At 38.5% G+C, this 16,318-nt stretch overlaps 1 protein-coding gene across 4 annotated transcripts in view; it reads left to right on the top strand.

Moving 5' to 3' along the window:
- The window catches only part of LOC126458327 (nuclear distribution protein nudE-like 1-A), a 166,543-nt gene that overhangs the window by 137,840 nt on the left and 12,385 nt on the right, over window positions 1-16,318 (top strand). Inside the window, exon 8 of one of the 4 annotated variants that reach the window (XR_007585614.1) lies at window positions 8,281-8,372. The exons of the other annotated variants lie outside the window; for them this stretch is intronic. The gene's annotated coding sequence lies outside the window, so the exon portion shown is untranslated. The remainder of the gene's footprint in view (window positions 1-8,280; window positions 8,373-16,318) is intronic. 4 annotated transcript variants of the gene reach the window in all.

Below are 16,318 nucleotides of genomic sequence, written 5' to 3'. Positions count from 1 at the left end.
TTAAAATACTAATAACAAAAACTGAGCCAGATAATTTCAGCCTGTGTGGTCTCTGTTGTAGAATAGCATTATACAGTTACAGTCTGCATAGCAGAATGTATTTGGTTAAGCAGCTGGAGGTTGTTATTTTCATTTAATGTAACATAGTACTGTTACCAGTCACCATTTTCATACAACCAACATGACGAAATTACTGTTGTTCACTCTATTTTTTTTAGTGAGAAAAATAACTACATGCTCATTAGCTGTGTGAATAAAGCAACAAACGTCAGTAAAATAGGATACTAAAACCAGAAAAGAAGAATATATCTATTAAGATTAACTTCAAAAGACAAAGTGTTCGGGATGTGGTACTAAATTTGTGGGCAGCTATAAGAAATGAGGTTGTCTTCTGCAGAACCTGCAAGGAAAGGAATGTGTGGAAAAAGCCAACTAGAAGGCACAAAATGATAGGACATTATTATGACTTCAGGTACTGGAGAGGGATGTAGAGAGCAAAAAAACTGTAGGGCTAGGCAGAGATTGAAAAAGTCCAATAAATAATTCAGGACATTTGAAGTAAGTGCAATTCCGAGATGAAGATGTTGGCATAGGAGAGGAAGTTGTAGCAAACTGCATCAGAATAATCAAAAGACTGAAGACAAAATACATATAGCCTACCAGACAAAGTATTAGTTAACACCTCAAAAGAGCTTTGGAGCACTGTAGATGGTGAAGAACTGGTGTCCGGCATTCATGCGACCCATCACTGCTGACGCACGTTACAGCAGTCAAGTGGTATGTATGTGCCAGTCAGTTGTATGGAATCAGTGTAGTAAGATGGGTTGGCATTACAAAATGCTGTCATGTTTGGACCTACCCATGACAACACCACGAATGAAGCTGCCCAATTTATTGGTACATCAACATGGATTGTACAGAGTGTATACCAGGAACGACATACCTATCACAGTGATGTACAAAAAGCAATAAGAAAAGTGATGTTAAAAAGATCCTAATCAGCAGAAACAACAGACAAGTGCCATGACAATGACAGTCGGTTTCAAAGCTGACAGGACTTGCTGCTGCCAGTGATTGCACGGCCGACTCTGCCAGTTTCCGATTGAAAACTGTGAAAGAAACGGCATGTGCAGTGGATGGTTAGAGTGTGGTACCTCACAGCACCAAGCAATGCTGCATGTCTTTAAATGTGTAGATTACACAGGAATTGGACATTAACTGATAGGAAGTGTGTAGTTTGGTCCAGCAAGTTGTTGTTTTGCCTCTTTTCAAATTATCAAGGCATCAGATCCACCAATGACCCAGTCAGGCATTTAGCCCTGTGTGCAGGGTATAGTTCAAGATGGAGGTGGTTCAGTGATGTTTTGAAGTATTTTTTGTTCTGTCTCTTCAGCCCACTCAAATTCTCAGTGACCAAGCATTGGCCTTTCTTTACAAATCAGTTGTGCTGCGGTAGTGCAGGGTATTCTCAAAATAACCAGGAAGAAGGTTCATAATTACATTCATTTAATTCACTGAAATCATAAAATGCAGATATTATCAAAAGCTACCGTGGAAACTTAAGGTACTCTCGAATTAACCAGGAAGAAACTTCATGGTGACATTAATTTAATTCACTGAAACAACAAATTGAAATTATAACATGCAGGTATTGTCAGAAACTTTACTTTTGGCATAATCTGTTCCTACATAATAACCAGCAGCCCATGAAGGGAGAAGAGAATCTTCCCCAATCTTTTTTGAGAAAAGCTGATCGAGTACATTAAAACCAAAAGCATATAAAAGTATCCACACCATAAATTCCAAAGTAATGAATTCACTTGAACCATTTTCCTCTCTTCAGCACCATTTTAATATTCCAGCATACATATGTAAATTTCTTGTAAGGTCTTCAACTCCCTCCTACAAGCTGTATCTTTGAACATATCTGACTTATTTCTGAGAAAGATATGTAGGATCTTGCTTAGAATCAACAAACTCATATTTGTCAGTATCAGTTAAATACACCAACCACCATGTAACTGAGATGTTGTTTTATTTTATTTTGAAGGCTACCAGTTTTTTCATTCCACTACGCCATCTTCAGGCCCCTGCATAATAAAAAGAGTATAGAAGTAGTGTATATCAGGGTGTACAAGGCAAGCTTACAGAAAGTGAAGTTGTTGTTGTTGTTGTGGTCTTCAGTCCTGAGACTGGTTTGATGCAGCTCTCCATGCTACTCAATCCTGTGCAAGCTTTATCATCTCCCAGTACCTACTGCAACCTACATCCTTCTGAATCTGCTTAGTGTATTCATCTCTTGGTCTCCCTCTACGATTTTTACCCTCCACGCTGCCCTCCAATACTAAATTGGTGATCCCTTGATGCCTCAGAACATGTCCTACCAACCGGTCCCTTCTTCTGGTCAAGTTGTGCCACAAACTTCTCTTCTCCCCAATCCTATTCAATACTTCCTCATTAGTTATGTGATCTACCCATCTAATCTTCAGCATTCTTCTATAGCACCACATTTCGAAAGCTTCTATTCTCTTCTTGTCCAAACTATTTATCGTCCATGTTTCACTTCCATACATGGCTACACTCCATACGAATACTTTCAGAAATGTCTTCCTGACACTTAAATCAATACTAGATGTTAACAAATTTCTCTTCTTCAGAAACGCTTTCATTGCCATTGCCAGCCTACATTTTATACCTCTCTACTTCGACCATCGTCAGTTATTTTGCTCCCCAAATAGCAAATCTCCTTTACTACTTTAAGTGCCTCATTTCCTAATCTAATTCCCTCAGCATCACCCAACTTAATTAGACTACATTCCATTATCCTTGTTTTGCTTTTGTTGATGTTCATCTTATATCCTCCTTTCAAGACACTGTCCATTCCATTCAACTGCTCTTCCAAGTCCTTTGCTGTCTCTGACAGAATTACAATGTCATCGGCGAACCTCAAAGTTTTTATTTCTTCTCCATGAATTTTAATACCTACTCCTAATTTTTCTTTTGTTTCCTTTACTGCTTGCTCAATATACAGATTGAACAACATCGGGGAGAGGCTACAACCTTGTCTTACTCCCTTCCCGACCACTGCTTCCCTTTCATGTCCCTCGACTCTTATAACTGCCATCTGGTTTCTGTACAAATTGTAAATAGCCTTTCGCTCCCTGTATTTTACCCCTGCCACCTTTAGAATTTGAAAGAGAGTATTCCAGTCAACATTGTCAAAAGCTTTCTCTAAGTCTACAAATGCGAGAAACGTAGGTTTGCCTTTCCTTAATCTTTCTTCTAAGATAAGTCGTAAGGTCAGTATTGCCTCACGTGTTCCAGTGTTTCTACGGAATCCAAACTGATCTTCCCCGAGGTCGGCTTCTACCAGTTTTTCCATTCGTTTGTAACGAATTCGAGTTAGTATTTTGCAGCCGTGGCTTATTAAACCGATAGTTCGGTAATTTTCACATCTGTCAACACCTGGTTTCTTTGGGATTGGAATTATTATATTTTTCTTGAAGTCTGAGGGTATTTCGCCTGTCTCATACATCTTGCTCACCAGATGGTAGAGTTTTGTTAGGCCTGGCTCTCCCAAGGCTGTCAGTAGTTCTAATGGAATGTTGTCTACTCCCAGGGCCTTGTTTCGACTCAGGTCTTCCAGTGTTCTGTCAAATTCTTCACGCAGTATCATATCTCCTATTCATCTTCATCTACTTTCTCTTTCATTTGTATAATATTGTCCTCAAGAACATCGCCCTTGTATAGACCCTCTATATACTCCTTCCACCTTTCTGCTTTCCCTTCTTCGCTTAGAACTGGGTTAACATCTGAGATCTTGATATTCATGCAAGTGGTTCTCTTTTCTCCAAAGGTCTCTCTAATTTTCCTGTAGGCAGTATCTATCTTACCCCTAGTGATATGTGCCTCTACATCCTTACATTTGTCCTCTAGCCATCCCTGCTTAGCCATTTTGCATTTCCTGTCGATCTCATTTTTGAGACATTTGTATTCCTTTTTGCCTGCTTCATTTACTGAATTTTTATATTTTCTCCTTTCATCAATTAAATTCAACACATCTTCTGTTACCCAAGGATTGCTATCATCCCTCGTCTTTTTACCTACTTGATACTCTGCTAACTTCACTATTTCGTCTCTCAAAGCTACCCATTCTTCTTCTACTGTATTTCTTTCCCCCATTCCTGTCAATTGATCCCTTATGCTCTCCCTCAATCTCTGTACAACCTCTGGTTCTTTTAGTTTATCCAGGTCCCATCTCCTTAAATTCCCACCTTTTTGCAGTTTCTTCAGTTTTAATCTACAGGTCATAACCAATAGATTGTGGTCAGAGTCCACATCTGCCCCTGGAAATGTCTTACAATTTAAAACCTGGTTCCTAAATCTCTGTCTTACCATTATATAATCTATCTGATACCTTTTAGTATCTCGAGGGTTCTTCCATGTATACAACCTTCTTTCATGATTCTTAAACCAAGTGTTAGTTATGATTATGTTGTGCTCTGTGCAAAATTCTACCAGGCGGCTTCCTCTTTCATTTCTGTCCCCCAGTCCATATTCACCTACTATGTTTCCTTCTCTCCCTTTTCCTACACTCGAATTCCAGTCACCCATGACTATTAAATTTTCGTCTCCCTTCACAATCTGAATAATTTCTTTTATTTCATCATACATTTCTTCAATTTCTTCGTCATCTGCAGAGCTAGTTGGCATATAAACTTGTACTACTGTAGTAGGTGTGGGCTTCGTATCTATCTTGGCCACAATAATGCGTTCACTATGCTGTTTGTAGTAGCTTACTCGCACTCCTATTTTCCTATTCATTATTAAACCTACTCCTGCATTACCCCTATTTGATTTTGTGTTTATAACCCTGTAGTCACCTGACCAGAAGTCTTGTTCCTCCTGCCACCGAACTTCACTAATTCCCACTATATCTAACTTCAACCTATCCATTTCCCTTTTTAAATTTTCTAACCTACCTGCCCGATTAAGGGATCTGACATTCCACGCTCCGATCCGTAGAACGCCAGTTTTCTTTCTCCTGATAACGACATCCTCTTGAGTAGTCCCCGCCCGGAGATCCGAATGGGGGACTATTTTACCTCCGGAATATTTTACCCAAGAGGATGCCATCATCATGTAATCATACAGTAAAGCTGCATGCCCTCGGGAAAAATTACGGCTGTAGTTTCCCCTTGCTTTCAGCCGTTCGCAGTACCAGCACAGCAAGGCCGTTTTGGTTATTGTTACAAGGCCAGATCAGTCAATCATCCAGACTGTTGCCCTTGCAACTACTGAAAAGGCTGCTGCCCCTCTTCAGGAACCACACGTCTGTCTGGCCTCTCAACAGATACCCCTCCGTTGTGGTTGCACCTACGGTACGGCTATCTGTATCGCTGAGGCACGCAAGCCTCCCCACCAACGGCAAGGTCCATGGTTCATGGGGGGGAGAAAGTGAAGGGTGATCATAAAAGTGCTTAAAGCAACAAAATGAAAGTAATGGTGTTAAACCAAATCACTGTGCACATCCAGCACAATAGACTAAAACGTGTACATATTTGTTAGTCATAAAACTATTTAACACCTCTGATTTATGAGACAACATGGAGAGAAAAAAAAAACATTATAAAGATAAGAACTAGACAGTACACAATCGGGAGTTCCACTGAAACAAAGCTTATTATTATTATAAGTATAAAATCTTGTATAAATCTTACAGATAAGGAAACCCCTAGCATATATAAGGACATATCTTCATTTAAAGTAAAATGTCACACACTAATCTATGAATGCCATAAATATACATATTATTGTACTTCATAGATTACCTAGTGATTTGGTTGAATGCCATTACTTTCATTTTGTAGCTTTAAGTACTTTCATGATTACCCTGTACTTTATGTAAGCTTGCCTTGTTCACCCTGACATATACTACATGTACAATCTTTTGTTATGTAGGGGCCTGAAGATGGCATAGTGGAATACTGAAACTGGTAGCCTTCAAAATAAAATAAAATGACATCTCAGTTACATGGCTGTTGGAGAATACCATTGATACTGACAATTACTTAACCAGATCCATGATGGATCAACAGAGACAAATTCATAAAGCCATATACAGAAGCATAGCAGCAATATAATTTTGAAAATATGCCTTACTGTTACAGCTAATAAATGAGGTTTCATAATGTTCATAAAGCATTAGATGCTTACTCAGAAAAAGCAGAAGTTCATACAAACCTTGTGCCAGCTGTAAAGATCTTTTATTACAGGGTGAATGTATTTGCAGATTATGTGTGTTATTGTTTCCTGAGTGAGATTTGATCTGAAGGAATGGTAGCACAAAAATCCACAGTATCGTGTTGAGATAGTGTACATATCTCATAAGAAAGATTTCTTATATCCCCTGAATGATGTTCTGCAGGTGAAGAAGCTATGTGCAGATCTGTTTGCTCAGGACCAAAAGTACTTGAAGGAGGAAATTTCAAAATTATGTTTGGCAGAGTTGAAGCACACTTCTATTGGCTTAACATGTTTGTATACAAAACATGGATTCATCATTATGTCAGCAGTACATTCACCTGACTGTACTTGAATTTCACAATTGCTATGCCATAGATTCAGTGCAGTAAGGAACTAGAGTAATGGCACAACTTCAGTTTGGATTCCTTGCATAAATCTGAGAGTTATAATAATTATTCATATGGATATTTTATTTAAAATGTGAGACTATATCTGAAGGTAACTCTCTTGGAAATGGAAAAGGACAAAATATGTAGAATATTTTAAGTTAGGCATTAAGACTGTTATTGTGACAAGAAAAGACTGTTGGTAATAGTAAGAGAAAGGTAGGGCTTTGAGTGTGTGGAGGATAATACAGTTACATGTGTATAAATGAAAGGAGGTACTGAATAGCAAGTCTTTATGGAAGTCATAAAAGTTTAACAAATTGAAGAAAGTGAGAATTATCCCTCATTGCTTTCTTTGCTTTATCATCCAACCATTTCCCATATGTTTGGAGCTTCTGTTCTGTCCAATCGCCGATTCCCCCAGCTCTTAAAATTTTGAAGGTCCCGTCCCCCCCCCCCCCCCCCCCCTCGACGAAACATCACATTGAGTCCATAGAAATAAATTACTGTAGTTAATATTAATATATGTTTTATCTTTTTACTTGCTGTTATTGAACTTAGAGATCTGTCTTAAGTATTGATGTTGACCACCAATGCTGAAGCCCAAATTTCAGTGCTGTATGACTTAATTCTCTGTACGTACTTGACAGAACGTCACATAAACAACAAACAAAGGAAATACTTCCATGGTGTTCTGCAGCTATTATTGATTTACAAATCGTTTTTTTTCCCCCCGTTGTATGTGGTGATGAAGTGATAACTAAAGGTCACAAGCACAGACAGATAAATTGACGTACATAAATATTAGTGATACAGATACATATTTCTTACTAAGGAAAGATTGTATAAAAAAGGCCACACATCATTTTATCTGGGGTTTGTAGCATTTGGTTATTGCCTGATGCTGGTCTAAGAAGTTGCAAACTGGGTTGCTGGTAACAAATGATAGTTGCAGAACGGGTGATATTTATTTTCTTTTTTTGGTTTGTTATTAGTTGTACAATTTGTTGATCAGCAGCACATGTAGACATATTGGTGTTATTAGTTTGACATTCACACCTAATTTAAAAATAGTTAATTGTGAGAGGATTTTGCCAGCCTTTGTTGCATGTTCTAATTTTTCCAAAATGTGTATTTTTTCTGGATGCATGATGATGTAGACTATGTAAGGGAGAAATATGGGTAGGGTGCAAGGGGAGAGAAGGAAAAACAGCATGCATTTACTAGATAAAGCTTGTTTTCTTATTGATTTACCAATAACCATCTCTTTTCCTGTTTATATTGAAAGTGTTCATGGCACTTACCAATTTGCTGTGTAATTTTAAAATGTAGTGGATATGTCTGCATTTATTAGAAATATTTATATGTGATTGCTAAGTTTCTGTAGATTGCTTTTCATTTGTAAATGCCACTTTACATTTTGAGAGACACTGTAGAAGAGCTACTGCTTAGTCCAGGACAGAGAATGTAACTGGAACTTTCAAATTACATGAAAAACATTTCTATTTCATCTGTCCTGGCCACATTTACATAAGTTAATGAGAGGTAAGCAGTGCCCATTGTAAGAGTTGTTTGTTTATACTAGAATAATGTAAAGTGGATATTACAGTAGTTGCAGTGGTTAGTTTTCGTGTTGTTCTGTTGACAGCTTGAGAAATGGTTGTGCTCAGACTGTGACAAGCTCAGATGTGTGTGTAGCCGACGTACCTCACCATGCTCACTCCAGCGGCGGTAGTTTAGGTCTGTTAGTTTGCTGCATGTCTATACACATTGCGTTTTCTGTGAAGTTACCTGGCATAATTGCTTCCTTACTAATCCTGTGATATAATGCAAATAAGTAACAACTCGACAAACTGGTGTGTTGTTCTGTACTCCCACAAACTGCATAAGCATAATTCCCATAACCTAAAAATAGGGAATTTTAGGAAAAATATTGGACTATTCAGTGAGTTGTTTATGAAATATTGAACTTATAATTTTGATGATCTAGGGAATGCTACTATTCAGACTAGCTTTTTACCTTAGCCTTTATTAATGAAGGAACAATAGGAATAACGAGCTCTTGTCTGTTATGCCACTACATCTTCAAGGGCATTTATTATTTATTGTAAAAAAAATTGAGTGTTTGTATGGGTGTGTAAAGTACTGTAACCACTTAATACCACAAAAAATGTTTGTTCTTTCGTATTAACTGCTGACTGTTAATAAAGAGGGTTGCCACAAGCTCTGGAAATCAGGGAATTTCAAATGTATCAGGGAAAAATCAGGGTAATTTGGAAAAAAAAAAAACTTGGAAAATTTTCATTTTTGTCTCAGTAGCATGAAATTGTTGCTTACTGAAATGTCATGCTTTGTCGCTGGCTGGGTGCAGCTTAGTACATGCACAGCTTCCCTACTCTCTCTTTCTTACTGCTTCTCCCCTTCCCTCCCCACCCCACCCCACCCCTCCCCTCAGCTTACAGTCAGTGTTTGCTGCCACCACTACTTGCTGCTAGCTTAGCAGCAGCCGATGAGAGGTAGAGGGGCAGGAGGAGTGGTTTGTTTGGAGCTGATTTGTTGATGCAGCGGCCGAAGACAACGGTCATGTGTGCATGAGTTGTGTCTGAGTGATTGTGTGAATGTGTGTACACTCTCATTTTCAGTCAAAGGCTATGGCCAAAAATTTCATTGTGAGAGTATGATAGAAAAGACAAAGTGCCTAACTATGGCTCAGCGATCATCTTTACAGTGAGTTGAGTTGCTACCTATCCTCATTAGTATTGATTCTCAGAATATTTCGCAAGTTATCTGTTGTGTGGGTGATCACCGCAATCTCATTTCATCATGGTGTCTGTGATACACGAATAAGCTGACCACATGAGTGGGCTTCCATGACAGACCAAATCTGCAGGCCATTTCTGTAGGTATCTGTAATGGATCAGGCCTGCCAATCTGAAGCCCATAGTTTCCCACTAGTGTGTGGCCCCTGCCTGTCGGATATAGTCTCGCCGATCTGCCCGCAGGCTGGGTCTGTCTGTTTGTGGCATAATGCGGCGGCTTATATCCATGGACCCAGGACTGTGGTGTTCCTCAGCAGGCCAGAGCCCACAGGCGATGGATTTCAGGAATTGCGACTGTCTCACCGAATCTACATTGTACAGTGTGGCATTTTGTAGACATTTTATTTATTCTAGTACATTTTGGCACTTCAAAAGTAGTTTATATATTAGAATGTATGGATGATAAGGAGAAGAAAATTGTGGCAGTCGCTGGCAGTTTGTACGCTATTTACTCATGTATTTCTTGTAAGAAAAATTACACAATACCTGGAGAATAATAGACGTAACAAAGTGGGCAATAACTGACAATAACGAACATAGTAGAACCAACATTTTATTGGTCGTCACCTATAGTGTTGGTTTACACAACTCTTCCCCACCTTATACATTTCTTTCAAGAGGCCTACTTTTTTCTTAGGTTATTTCTGAAAGCAGGTAAGGTATTTTAAATCTGTCTCGCGACTCCAACAAAATGTGTATTTTTGTCACCAAATGTGTTTCACTTTATTGAAATAAAATAACATCAGTGGTCTTAATGAAACATATATACCATTTGGATTGCTTTCTCCATCTAAAACCAGTTCATTACAAAAGAGGTTGATGTTAGTACTTAAGATTTTCACTCACACGTTTAGAAATACGAAAGTCTACTTTTTTTGTCAACTTACCGTATTTACTCGAATCTAAGCCACACTCGAATCTAAGCCGCACCTGAAAAATGAGACTCGAATTCAAGGGGAAAAAAAAATTCCCGAATTTAAGCCGCACCTGAAATTTGAGACTCGAAATTCAAGGGGAGAGAGAGGTTTTAGGCTGCACCTCCAAATCGAAACAAAGTTGGTCCATTGTAATATGAGACACATTTTTGGTCGAATGAACGACGATACAGCTACAGTAGTTTGGTTTGAGTCGTAAGCTTAGCAATTAAGCTTTACCAGGTAGCCATTACTATGCGTCAGGCGCTCCGTCCATATTTATATGGGTACCCCTCCTTTTTCATGTGCTTCGTCTGGTTTGAATTGATTGCTTATTTTTCTTTGATCTCATAAGTATCATTCTCTTTGTAATAGGTGCTTACGTCACTCTAAGCTTAAAATGCATTACTGTACTGCTTCATGCACTGTTGGTTGCATTCTGATATTGAGTGTTCATGACCTGTCGCCGCTCGCGGCATGGCTTGCTTTTGTGCGCGCTATAGCCGCTTACAGTAAAAAAAGAGAGGAATTGTATCATTAGCGAAACAATGGCAAGAGACTGCTATTTGTTGTTACTTACACTGCTGCTTTCTTTGATAATGATCAACAAAGACCAAATAACAGACTGTGTATGATAGAAGATGTTCTGAACGAGAGTTTAGCGAAAAAAAATTTCCGTTTGAAAATCGTTGCAGATGCCTCTTTAGTACATTACATTCTGCACAGAAATTAGAGTCATATTAGATTTAAAAATCTATTCAATTGCCGTGCTTCATTTCTGACTGTATCACTATTAGGCATAAGAATAATACGAATATAAACATGACATGATACGTATATTCTTCCGTGTTTGCTGTTGTCTCACTCTAGTTTAGTAGTTTGCTAGGCAGACAGGATTTAAATGAGGTAGCAGCAAACATGAAAGAATACATGGCAAAATGTTTATATTCGTATTATTCTTATGGCGAAGAGAATACTGCATGTGGTTCACAATTCATAAAAGTTCCTATTAGCAACCATCTCTCACAGGTAGGAACAAAAAACTCAGAACGTAGAGTTGGCCATATTGACAAACATCGCAAACAGTCTTGTCAGTCGGATTTTTGTAGTACATTGAAATGCTGCTACATTCGAAGATGAACAATACGGAATTTGTATTTACTTCGTTGGATAATGTATGAAACTGCAGTGGTCGAAACTTGTGGCGGAGAAAAAAGCTCGTCTTGCCCGCAAAAGGCGAAGGTCCCGAGTTCGAGTCTCGGCCGGGCACACAGTTTTAATCTGCCAGGAAGTTTCATATCAGTGCACACTCCGGTGCAGAGTGAAAATCTCATTCTGGAAACTTTGTATAATGCTCACATAAAAACAGATAAAATGGCCACACTTACCAGAAATTCCAAAAGTCATATAATATGAGCAATAGAGAGGAAGTGAGGTTTCACATAGAGTTAAGTATAAATCAGCATATGTATGAAGAATAAATGTTGCTTTGGATTAGTAAAAGACTACTAGGTGAACAGTGAGCATATTTTCATATTTTTACTGAGAAAATGTATTACAATCATAAACTACCTGGCCCATTTCGTATCATAATGAGAATTACATTTTTGACCCATGGAACTTGCTGATAACAAAACTAAAACTAGCTGGTGCAAAGAAAATTATCCACTGAAAGCCTTGCCTCAGAATGTAAAAAGTATATAGCATTAAAGACAGTAGCATTAAAAGGAGGCCCTCCCTTAGAAATTCAGAGGAGAAAAAAGTGAAAAATCGATGGGCAGCTGAATGAGACTACTGGTTTCACTGACAAAATGAAAAATCTAGTTGACTATAAATGTGCTCTGAAAGAAGAGCTGTTTAGTTCATCAAAGTGTAAATAATTGCCATATGTATAGATGTAAGAGATGGTTGAACACATTTTTGTGAAAGATGGAATTATAAAAAAGTTAGAAATATAGTAGAAGGAAGAAAAGATGATGACACAGAGATCAAGCAGTGAGGGGAATTTTAAATGTGAAAGAATGGTAATGATTTGCAATAAGACACAAAAAATATGTGGGCCATGAGAGCACCAATCTCTATGGCCATTTGTCGAATGAGGACAATAGGAACAGAGCTGACATCTCTATAGTCTGGTGTTCTTATCTCTTAGAATTCCCTTTCTCATTTCTTTTTCTCTTTATCAGTGTTAGTTTCAAAATCTAGCAATTATGTATTTTTCCCTGTCATTTTGTCAACCATGTTCTCATCATTCCCTCTTTCATTGTTGGGATTACATATTCTTTCCACAAGAGTTTCAGAATAGTTTTAAATAAATAATTAGTCAATCTATGCATACTGTTTTCCTAGAATCGTATACATTAACGGCATTGAAGAAGACAGTGCTTGTGTCAATATATGTTTTTGATTTGGGTACCACTCCTCTTGCTCAAAGTCTTAATCTGGTCAGTTTACTGAATTCTGGCTTGTGCATCAGCTTTATTTCCTTGGACACATTTATTTATTTATTTTTACCTTCCCCTTTTCCTTGCACCTGTTGTTTATGTTTGTGCTCTTCCAGCCACTGCTTATAACTGCAATGAATTTCCTAACTAATCAGTGTTTTATTGGGAGCACCATTAACGGAACAATATTCACTGCTTCCTTTTGAATTTTCTATCACACAGTACTCTACTTGTTTGTGGAATCTAAACTCCTGCAACTTTATTTTATTTGCAGCCTTTTGCAATCTCTGTTGTATTTATACAATATTTTCTCCCTTTTGTGTATCCTTTTAATCATAATTAATAATTTATTGCTTGAGGCTCAATGTTACTGAACCATAAATAATCCGGTTTTTGTAAGTACAGTCTTTTTAAGTACAATTGTATTGCATTTATTTTGTTTTTGACATGACGACACAACTTTTTATTTGTGTAGAAAGTAGATTTTTTCTGGATCGTATAACTTTTATTAAGGAATTGAGATGTACACTCATATTTTATGTACAAATACACATTGAATGGAAAGCAATAGAACAGTTTTTATACATCTTCAACATTAGATGACATGCCAGGGTCTGACATACCTTCGTTTTGAAAATCCATGGTTTTAATGTATTTTTTATGAGTACTTCAGATCATTGTCAAAATGGTGCTCCGGCAAGATGAAATTTCCACAGTATGGACTACTGCCAAAATTCTCTCGTCAACACCTTAGCACTGGGACAGTATTATTAAAGAAGTGATGGAAATTCATAGCTCGACAAATCTGCTGAATAGAGACACGAGATACCAACTTAGCACAGTGTGGGATCCAGCAGTGGCCATGTTAAAATCACAGCGACTACAAAAGGGAACTGTTTGTCACACAAGGATGATACTTCAGTGGCAACATAGGTATTCGGGTGACAACAGCAAGTGTGGGCACACATTCGGGCAGACATGTAGAGGGTGGGCAATTAAAAGTGGCCCAGAGAAGAGAGTTCCAAAGTACAAAGAAACACAGCAGAGGAAAGGAAATACAGTACTAAAGCTGATGTTGAAAGTGATCTCCATTCACCTCTCAGAACTTTTGGGCCCTGGTCAGCAAGTTGCTCAAGGTGAATCAAAGCTGGATCGCTGGAATTATTACAGTCACATCCAAAATGTTCTGCTGCAGTTCTTGAAGACAGTGAGGCTCACTGTGACAGACCTTAGACTTGAGGGCTCTCCACACAGAGTAATCACATACTGACAGATCAGAGGACCTGGGTGGCCAGTCAGGGCTGCAACCAGACTGACCTCTGCTAACAGCTCTTGTCAGGGGTGAAGATTGTGTGTAAATGCGCTCCAAGGTTTGGCTGGCTGTTTGGGCAGTTGCTCCATCCTGTTGGAGGTAACTGTAGGTCTTTTTCCTCCTTTATTAATGCTGCCACAAATTCACTTCCAATCATATCCACTTCTCCGGGCCACTTTTATTTGCTCCCCTCTGTATATCGGCATGTGACTCCAGCCAGAGCGCACTGCAGCAGGTGATGGCAGCACACACTATGATTGTGTGTGCCAATACTATTAGTTCTTTGTCTGACAGGTGGCATAGCTGTCACTTCTGCTATCAATCAGGAAATCCTTGCTGTTGATAACCGAACTTATAAAATTCACACAGGCAGGTTTTCTTCTTAGACTGGAATAAATAGGAGGTTTCAGTCGCAGCTCAGCAGTGTGTCGCCACACCTGAAAATGTCAGTCAGTTGCACTAATAAAATATTATGGGAATTACACTACGACATCTGATGTCTCCCCCAAGTACCATTCCTACAACCAGTTCATCAGGGAAGTCTCAGGTAACACATTCTGTATCTATATGGGGAGGAGACATTGAAAGAATTGAATAAGTTTGATAAACTTAGGAATAAGAAGAGTAGATTGCTGCTGTGTATCCTTGCATTCTTATTACGGTCCCGAGATCTTAGAATTATTCCAACCTTCCCTAAGATAACATACTTTATAAACTCTGCAGCCACCAACAGAATTAAAAAATGAGCTGCCCATGCAGTGGTGAGGGAGAGGATTCATCAGACTCAGTGGGAATTGGATTTCTTATCCAGAGATTTCTGGGAGCCCAATTGAATACTGTGGTAGGAAAATGTGAGCACCGCAGCCACAACTCAGAAGACTTTGTTAATCTGCACAAGAACTTACGACTGGCACCATAAGATATTCTCATTAGTTTTGACGTGGTGTCAGTTTTCATTTGAGTGCCACTGCAGGAATCAGTATTACTCATTGGCGAAAAGGGAAACTTGTTTTTTTATTAAAGCATATGCTCACCTATACTGAATTTTTATTCAGTGACCAATACTTTTAATAGACTAACAGGTTTGCAATGGGTCTTCCCTTATCACCTGTTGTGGCTAATCTTTTTATGCAAAATTTTGAAGTGAGAGCACTCCATTCAGTGGTTTTGAAACCTGTGTGCTTTTGGTGATATGGGGGTGACACCTTCGTAATCTGGCCCCACAGCAATTGATCACTGGGTGCTTTTTTACATTATCTTCATTCAGATGTCAAGTTTATAGTGGAAATGGAAAAATGGTGAACTATAGCTGCTGGATATTTTGGTGCGGAGAAAGAGGATGGCATCCTGGGTCACACTGTGTACGTAAACCTACACATACAAACTTATCCTTAAAGGCCACCGACTGTCACCGTCCTGCACACTGAAGTGACGTGCTTAGGACATTGGTCCACCGGGGACGACCATATCAGATTCAGACAGTTTATCTAACCATCTATGCCTACTTCGTACCATATTCTTACAGAATGGATATTCTGAATGGGCATTCGGCACATGATAGATAAAGTGAAGAGCTGGAAGAAAGAGAAAACAAAGAGGAACGGTCATCTTGCAATACTATGGCAGTATTTCTTTGGTGATATGAAGATTACTGAAGAAATATAAAGTTAAATGCATCTTTTGTCCACCAACAAAACTCCTTGGCCCAATGAAATAAAATTTTGATTTGAGAAAGCCTGGTGTCTGGAAGATTCCCTGTAACTGCAGGATGTCACACATTAGACAGACTTTTTGCACTGTGGAAGACAGATGTGTTGAACACTTCTGGACCAGCCAGAGAAATCTGCAGTGGCCAAGCTTTGATTCAGGATGGGGCGCAATATGGGCTATTAAAACACCAAAATATCTTGTTCATACTGGACAAGTGCTATTAACACTCTCAGTTCCAGCCCTATTCTATGTCCAGAAACCAGACAATTTTATCAATATTTAGAGACCTGCTGTGGGGTAGCATTCGTTAATATACGTTGACAAATAGCCAACCATTTAAATTCTACTTCCTTCCACTTTTAAATTATGGTGAGATGTTTATGTTGTATTTAATAGAGTTTGAAGGTAATCACATAATTAACTGCCATGTTTTCGTAAATTTAAAAAAGTCATATATTCAAACAAAATACAGCAAATAATTTATTTA

Source organism: Schistocerca serialis, chromosome 2, assembly GCF_023864345.2.
Source record: "Schistocerca serialis cubense isolate TAMUIC-IGC-003099 chromosome 2, iqSchSeri2.2, whole genome shotgun sequence".
Lineage (NCBI taxonomy): Eukaryota > Metazoa > Arthropoda > Insecta > Orthoptera > Acrididae > Schistocerca > Schistocerca serialis.
This window is presented reverse-complemented; position numbering and strand designations above follow the sequence as displayed.